The sequence below is a fragment of the Ananas comosus genome, linkage group 10 (genome assembly GCF_001540865.1).
Source record: "Ananas comosus cultivar F153 linkage group 10, ASM154086v1, whole genome shotgun sequence".
Classification (NCBI taxonomy): Eukaryota; Viridiplantae; Streptophyta; class Magnoliopsida; order Poales; family Bromeliaceae; genus Ananas; species Ananas comosus.
Genome location: NC_033630.1, coordinates 12,491,660 through 12,500,595, shown reverse-complemented (window position 1 = coordinate 12,500,595; position 8,936 = coordinate 12,491,660).

The following is an 8,936-nucleotide window of genomic DNA, read 5'->3' as shown; positions in this document are numbered from 1 at the left end:
ATTTTTTTTTTGAAAAAAAAAAGTTGAGAAGGGTTTTTGGTCCAATGGACCAAAATTGCTTTGGTCCATTGGACCAAAATCACTCCTCCCAAGGGAGGAGCTCTCCTTGGGAGGAGGGCTAAGCCCTCCACCCGAGGAGAGCAAACCCCAGGCCCAAGTTGGGGCCGTGCCGTGCCGGGCCGTCGGGCTCCAAATGTGAGGCCCAGCAGGGCCCGAAGTGCCTGCCGGGCCCGGCCCGGCCCGGGTGCTAAGGCCTGGCCCGCAGCCGTGCCGGGCCGGGCGGCCCACGTGCCGCCCGGCCCGTTTTACACCCCTACCTACCACCCCTAGGTCTGCTTGGACCTTTGCTTACTTAGAAGATGTCTGACCCATGGTGTCATGGTATCTGGAAGCATTCTAAAAGCCAGCTGAGCAATTGAAAAAGTTGGATGAAGTGTATTAGATGTGTGGGGAATTCGCATTTGTGGCTCGAGACAAGCAACAACCTTTTCGATCTGGTCGAGCAGAAATTCTACACCATCACATTTGCACCACGTTATTAATAACAAATTAATTATTTTTTTTTTCAAATCAAACTACAATAAAAATATTTTTTTATAATCATGATAGGACATATAGCTCTAAAAAGAGATATTTGATTGATTTTTACGCCACATCACCAATATATACCCGTTGCATTCAAAAAATTTTCTGGTCAAGTGGACTAGTACTATACTATATTAAGAGATCTTTAATTGCATTTCTTTATCGTACCAAAGAATATTACTGTACATAGTTATACATAAATCTCATATCTCATCTACTTTACTATTAAAAAGAAAAAAAATGATAAAACCAGCGAAAATATAATGGTTTTTAGATGAGTAAGACAATCCGAGGAATAAAAAATTAAAATATAAAAATATAGAGTAAGAAATTAATTAGAGGAGAGGAATGAATGATTGGCTGTACCGTCATAATCATACAATCCGAGGAATGATGATTGTACGGTCACCACAAAGTCAATCTAAACTTACCACTTGCTGGTCGGTGTCTACTGCTAAGTGTTAGTGACCCAAAATAATTTTAATAATAATGGTGGTAAACCGTGTGTGTAGAGTCCGGCAGGATACTATCGATAGCACGAAATATTTAGTGCTATCAAGTTTTCTACCGTTAGATTTATCCCGTTTATCATTTTCATCCATTCGATTATACTATTCAACTAACTACCCACTCAATCCTAAAGGGACCACATCAGCCTAATTGTGTAGATCAATTTCAACATTTCTAAACATTTCTAATTGTGCAAATCAATTTCAACAGTACCGATTATCAATTTGAAGTTCCGATCATTCAAATCGACTTGATAGGACAATGTCCTCAATCCTATTAATAGGATAGTAGATGGACCCTATATATATATATATATATATATATATATATAGTTGAGCTAGAATACTATCGATAACAAACGGGTTCCGTTGCCACCCATTTGTTTTCGATGATAGAGCTTCCAAATCGACGATCGGCACCGTTGAACATAATCTATACCACTTGAAGTGTTTAGAAATTAAATTTCAAATTTTTTCGACATCAATTGCCTAATGATCAAAGGGTTTCAAAATTTATAATTTTAATTGTCGATATGAGGTGTGTTCTCGTTTAACGGCATAAAAATATGTATACAAATCAATTGAATTTTTGTTAGAAAATTCTTTAAACTATTTAAAACAAGATCTATACTCTTGATCTTGATTACAAGATCCTATCATGATTTTTTAAAGAATATTCATTTTCAGCCGTTCATTTTCATGTCCACTCGATGGATAAGAGAATAATATCGGAAATGTATGAAATTTGACTTGTAAACACTTCAAGTGGTATAGATCATATTCAACAGTGCCGATCGTCGATTTGGAAGCCCCATCATCGAAAACAAATGGGTGGCAACGGAGCTCATTTGCTATCGATAGTATTCTAGCTCAACTCTATATATATATATATATATATATATATATATAATTGAGCTCCTATGCTTTTAAAAGTATCAAGTTATTGGTGCTTGTAAGTTTTTAGCCCTTGGATTAATAGATGTGCGGTGAGGATAATGTGGGCCCCCTTGGGTTAAGTAGGTAGTTGGTTGAATAGTATAATCTAACGGATGCAAAAGATCAAAATCGTAGATCTAACGGTAAAAAATTCACAAGCACCATGTGCTTAGTGCTTTCACAAGCACCATAGCCGGACTCTATATATATATATATATATATATATATAGAGAGAGAGAGAGAGAGAGAGAGAGAGAGAGAGAGAGAGAGAGAGAGAGAGAGTTGAGCTAGAATGTTATCGATAGCAAATCGGCACGTTTGTCACCCATTTGTTTTCGATGATGAAGCCTCCAAATCGACGATCGGCACCGTTGAACATGATCTATACCATTTGAAGTATTTAGAAATCAAATTTCATTCATTTTCGATATTATTTTCTTATCCATCGAGTGGACATAAAAATGAACAGCTGAAAATAAATATTCTTAAAAAAATGATAATAGGAGTCTTGTAATCAAGATCAAGAGTATAGATCTTGTTTTAAATAGTTTAAAAAATTTTCTAACAAAAATTCAAATGATTTGGATATCTTTACGCCGTTAAATGAGAAAACGTCTTATATCGACCATTAAAATTACAAATTTTGAAACCCTTTGATCATTAGGCAAATGATATCGAAAAGATTTGAAATTTAATTTCCAAATATTTCAAGTGGTATAGATCATGCTCAACGGTGCCGATCGTCAATTTGGAGGCTCTATCATCGAAAACAAATGGGTGGCAAAAGTACCGGTTTGCTATCGATAGCATTCTAGCTCACCTCTATATATATATATATATATATATATATATATATATATAGTTGAGCTAGAATACTCCTAAAAGCACCATGATAGTGGTGCTTTTGAGTTTTTAACCTTTGAATGGAGAGATATAGGATTGGGATGATGGTGGTAGGTGACGGTAGGTGGTGGTAGGTGGAATAGTGTTTGATCCAATGGCTATTAGTAATCAAGGAGTAGATCTAAGGGCTAAAAACTTAGAAGCACCAAAGGCTTGGTGCTTCTAACAGTATTCTAACTCCACTCTCTCTCTCTCTCTCTCTCTCTCTCTCTCTCTCTCTCTCTCTCTCTCTATATATATATATATATATATATATATATATATATATATATATATATATATATATATATATATATATATGGAATTATGCTACTATACTATCAATAGTACCAAGCCTTCAGTACTATTGAGTTTTCGGTCGTTGGATGAAAAGATGTGCGGTTAGGATGATAGTGGTCCCCGGTTAAATTAATAGTGGTCCCCTAGGGTTGAGTGGATGGTTAGTTTAATAGTATAATCTAACGGGTGGAAATGATCAAAGGGTAGATCTAACGGTAGAAAACTCAATAGTATCAAGGACTTGGTACTATCGATAGTATAGTAGCTGGACTCTATATATATATATAGTTGAGCAATCCATCCACGTTAGATAACAGATGGGTTGTTTGGAATGACCTCTACCTAAAGTTTTATCAAGAAAGGTCACAGGATATGATGCCAACGTGCAGCAGATCTTCCAATTTGGGATAATAATTCTAAAGCAACATCATGTAGTGGTAGTTCTTTCTATGTGGACTGTACCTTATAATTGTACCCAGCAGAGGCGCATCCAGGTTCTATATTAATATGGTTGTCTCACAAAATATCAATATTAACAGCATTTGGAGCTGCTAAATTTGGAGACGAGTACCTATATATCATGCTTGATTTTTTTATTCTGATTTTTTTTTGGGGTGTACTTCTTGGAACACATTCTAGGTTTCCTATTTGAAGTTCCTTTTTGTCGAAACAAATGTCATCATTGTTCATTGTGGAATGCATAGTATCGTAAGTGTAGGAGATCCATTAGAATAGGAGACCCATTAGAGATCTCGATCAATTGCGAAACATAACAGGTAATAATAGAAAACAAATCCAAGCTTTGAATCATACTATAGTGGTTCATTAACCTTGATTAATGTTGTCTAATAATACAAAAGGTGCATTGCTTTTGAGTTTAACGTATTTTAAAAAAAAGTAAGTAAAAAAAAGTGGTTTGGCTTGTTTACACTTAAAAAAAAGAAAAGTTGGTTTGTTTACCACTACTTTAAAAAAAAAAAAAAAGATGTCTGGTTTGTGATGTTATACATTTTGAAAAAAAAATAGCTTTAAAAAAAAAAGTACTTTTTTATAAAAAGTGCTAAAATGCAACTTTGTTTGCCTGGTAATGTAAATCTCCGTCAACTCTCTCGTGTCTAAGGGGCATTGACGCAAATCTTTTCAGGGGCAGGACCAAGTCTCATGAAGCAAATCGTGTCGGGTAGACGTGGTAATCCGACTTGTTTCGAAACCTCATCGAATTGAAACGAAACACAAGGTCAACTAATGTTGAGTATTTAGATTTTATCGTTAAATGTACGTCTTTACTGAGTTTAAGCAACAGTAAGTACATCTCTAATATTAAAATTTATAACAATAGAGTTTTTTATTATAATCTATAATATCAACTTGACATGAACTATAATTAATCATGGCGTCTCAGTAGTTCTGATCGATCTCTGAGCAAAAAATTAAAATACATCGCGCAAATTAAACTGCTATAAGTGGCAATTTGTACTAAATCTGTTATCTCATAAAATCTTGGGTTTAAAACACTAAAAAACTCGTAGTGAAAATTCAGTTGTTGAATAGTTTTTCTTTTTACCAGTTTCAATTTTTATCTATATAGTTTATAATTCCTTATTTTGAACATTTTGAGTTTAGCCTCAACGTTATAGAACGTGAATCAAACGGTCCCTCTTTTGCTTAGAAGGTAGGTTTTTGACTGGCTAAACCTAATAACAAAATTATGTAGATATATTCGTCAAATTTATCAAGGAAAACGACCGGCAGGCCTGTGATTCATCACATCTACTATGAATTTTTCAGCATGTTTATGGATTTTTCAAGTTTATGATAATTTAGTTCTATATAGCTACCTTACGAGTCAGTAACTTTCACTGTTTGAGATATCATGGTGGGGACGGACCGAGCTCTACAATATGTTTATACCGGAAGTAACTGTTTCAATCAAGTCATCGTGGCGGTTTTGAACGAAGAGTACTTAAACTACCACAGGGAAAGTGAGAGGTTTCTGATTATATGTTGTTAGCTAAAAGGGTGATGATTGACGGTTCTTTTCTTCACGGATGACAACAGACGACTAGAGAGTCTACAACGTCAAAATATCTAGCGTGGTTTGTCTAGTGTAGTTTGTCGAATATAATGCTATGTATCTTGGCTACTTTCATGTATAAAAGAAATGAACCTACATAAAAATGTGTACCCGTCTCGTTTTGGTGGAGCTGGTCTTAAACGTTTTGTTCTTCCGTGGTTGAAAGATAATTTTTGTTCCCTTTCTAGACGACGAATGACGAGCTACTTTGTGTAGGTTGGAGCACCAGTTCAGTAGGCGATTGGAAAAAGAAGGGAGGAAGGTAAGTATTATAAGAACCGTTTATATGCTTCTAGCTAGAGGGCAAAAAGGAGGACAGTTTTTTCTTGCGGGTTGACTAAGAGAATTTAGGCAAATACCTTAAACAAATGCTATAGTTACTTGTATAGTTTAATAAGACTTCATTAAATTTAAGCTTAATCTATCAAAGCTTTATCTTTTTCCGGACAAACGTTTTTTTTAGGTGGCTAAAATGCAAAAAAAGTTTATATGGTGATAAAATCTAAAATATCTAATCTTAGACTTAAAACCATTTGACTGGTTTTATAGAAATAATGAGAAAGAGAGAAAAGATAGACAGTAAGAAAAAAAAAAAGAAAGAGGAGCAGAGAAGGAAGAGCGAGAGAAAACGAAAAAGAGGAGGGTAAAGGAGAGGGATGAGAGAAGGAGGAAGTGGTGGGGAAGAGCGAGAGAAAACAAAAAAGAGGAGGGTGAAGGAGAGGGATGAGAGAAGGAGGAAGTGGTGGGGCTGCGACTGCGGCACGAGGAGAGAGGATAGAGCGGGTGTGGAGGCGGCTGAGGTTGTCACTGACGTAGCTACACCCGAGTCTATATCATATCTAGTCCTTCCATTCCGAAACCACCTCTTGCACCAACACTTACCGCTGTTGTTGCTCCTACAGCGTCCTAAACTCCTCCTGCCTTCCCTCTCGCGAAGTACTGTCCCTTCCGACGACATCTTTTTCCGCTCCTTTCTCCGCACTATCGCCTTTTCTTACGCTCCCACCTTAATTTTTTTCTTTTTCTTATTTATTTTATTTTATTTTATATATAAAGAAAAGGATCCTTCCAGTGTGCACGGCACCGGAGATTTCCTTTCCGGTTCTTGATCTATTCTTTCTTCAACATGACAAACTCTGTTTGAACGTGACAAATTCCGATTTAACGTCGTAAATTTTGATAAACTCTGATTCAACGTAGTATATTTTATCTTCAACATAACAAACTTTGATTCAACGTAACAAATTTTGAATTCAACGTGGCAAATTTTGTTAAACTCTGATTCAATGTTGAAGAGTTTGTCACGTTGACTCACAGATGGTAGCATTCAAAATAAAAACAATCACGTAAAATCAGAGTTGATCAACATTTGCCACGTCGAACAGAATTTATCAGGTAAATCAGAGGGCATTATATTGAAAAAGAATCCGTCAAGGTGAAGAAAAAGAAGAAAGAAGAGAAAAAGAACAGGAAGGAACATCAATGACACCGCATACCACCAGAAAGCTCTTCTTCTTCTTATATATAAAAAGAAAAAGACCGAGGAAAAAAAAGAAAAAGAAGGTGATCAACGCAAGAAAAGGAGATATCGCGGGTGACGGAGAGGCAGACAGCGATATAGATGCCGGGATTGACAGGACGGGGTGCCGAAAGGGGAAAAAACAGCAAGAGTTTAGGAAACCGTCGGAGTAGTGACAGCGGAAGAGGCTGGTGCAAAAAACGGCAGCGGAATGGAGGAACGAGACACGGTATAGGCTCGGGCGTAACGGCGGCGAATACCTCCGTCTTCATACCCGCTCTATCCTCTCTCCTCGTGCTCCGACTATATCTCCACCTCCTTCTCTTCCTCTTTACTCTCTTTCATTCTCCTCTCTCTCTCTTTTCAACGTCTTACTCCTTCTTCTTCTCCTTCTTCTTTTTGGTTGTTCTCTCTGTTTTATCTCTTTCCTTATTCTTATAAAATCAGTCAAATGAATTATATAGCAGGATTATACATATAAAGTTTTTTACAGGATAACAAGGTTTTTACGTGTTGGATACCAAAAAAATACACTTAAACGGTATTTTTGTAGAGATTTTAGAATCCTAAACTAATCCTGATCATAACTCTAAAAAAATTATATTTATATCAAAAAAATTGCTGAAAAAAATGAATTACTTTTAAAATAAAACACACAAAAAGAATCACGGGACACCATATATAGGTCGAACATAGTGAATAGGGAGAATTGGGAAAATGAAAAAAAAAAAGGAAGACGATAAGAAAGACGTTATTAGGGGACGGGATGTAATAGACGCTGATTTCATGAACGATGTCATGAGTAAACTGATGTAGCTAACCATAGTCTTATAAGCTGATAAAAATAAATCCGTGTGCAGTTAATCATAATGTTGGTTTTCTAAGAGATAATTTCAGCTTTCTAAGAGATAGCCTCAGCTTTCTAGGAGGTAGCCTCGGCTTTCTAGGAGACAGTTTCATGCAAGAAGTTCTAAAACATTAAACAGGTAGAACCACCCTTGATCGTTTTTGAAACCTTCCGATAATTCAACTTTATCTGTGTGTTGAGGTTGTTATTATTACACAATCTCCAACAAAGTAACGTGTATCAACGTTGATGTGACGTTAACATATGATTTACGTTTAAGTTTAGGTCACAAACCGAACTCTGTAAACTTAAGTTGACAACGTCAATCTTGACGTACACTGAGTTGATGTTATCAGCTTTGATGCGGGTTTAATTAGTTATCAAGGTTAATGTTGTCAATCTATCTCATTGAAATTTATTTTTATTCGAATGGAGGGATTATTGGAAATTTTTTTTTTAGATCGAATCCTCCATTAGAATGGTGAGGTATATATTTCACTATTTTTTAATATTTTATGTGAAGAGCTGACGTATTCTGACTTATTTAATAAATATTAAAATCACAAAAGATGATTATTAGTTTGTTCTGTACATAAACGTGATGATATAAAGGTTAGCGTACGTATAGATAGATGTGACATAAATGTTAATTTAGGTTAGTTTACGGGGAATTACACGTCTAGTAAGCTTTCGAACTGTGTAATCACGTTAGATAATTTCCGATCGCCGACCCTTTTGAGGACATATCCGATTGTCTTAAGATAATAAGGCCATCGCTGGCTAAGATTACCAAGCACAATAAGATGTCACAATGTTGTTGTCGATTACTACATCGTTGTAGCTCTCAGGTGGTTGTTCTAGTTTGTTTTTTATAGAGTAAAGTAGCAATTCTAAGGTTAAGTTCTTGTCATTATACACTATCTAAGAGGTCGCCGTCTCTTCTGATTCTGAGGTGGAGTTTTAGAGTTCTTTAGAAGTCAGGTTCTACTTGCGCTTACTTTCTCCGTTCGCTAACAGTTTTGGTTGTACCTACCTATCCTTAAGTCATTTCTCAAGTTATAACCTTAAATATTTTACTAGTACTGTAATACAGCTAAAGTATGTTCAACGCCCCGAACCTAACGTAGGAATCTAATAGCTTCATACATCTAAACTAGGTTCGGTACTTCTCCAAGTTCAAATATGGGTCTGCTATAGAAGTGTCGTCTTCGTTTACTACAACAGATTATTCGTTTTTTATATTCTGTTTGCTCAAACTAACATATTCGGATATATCAGGACCAC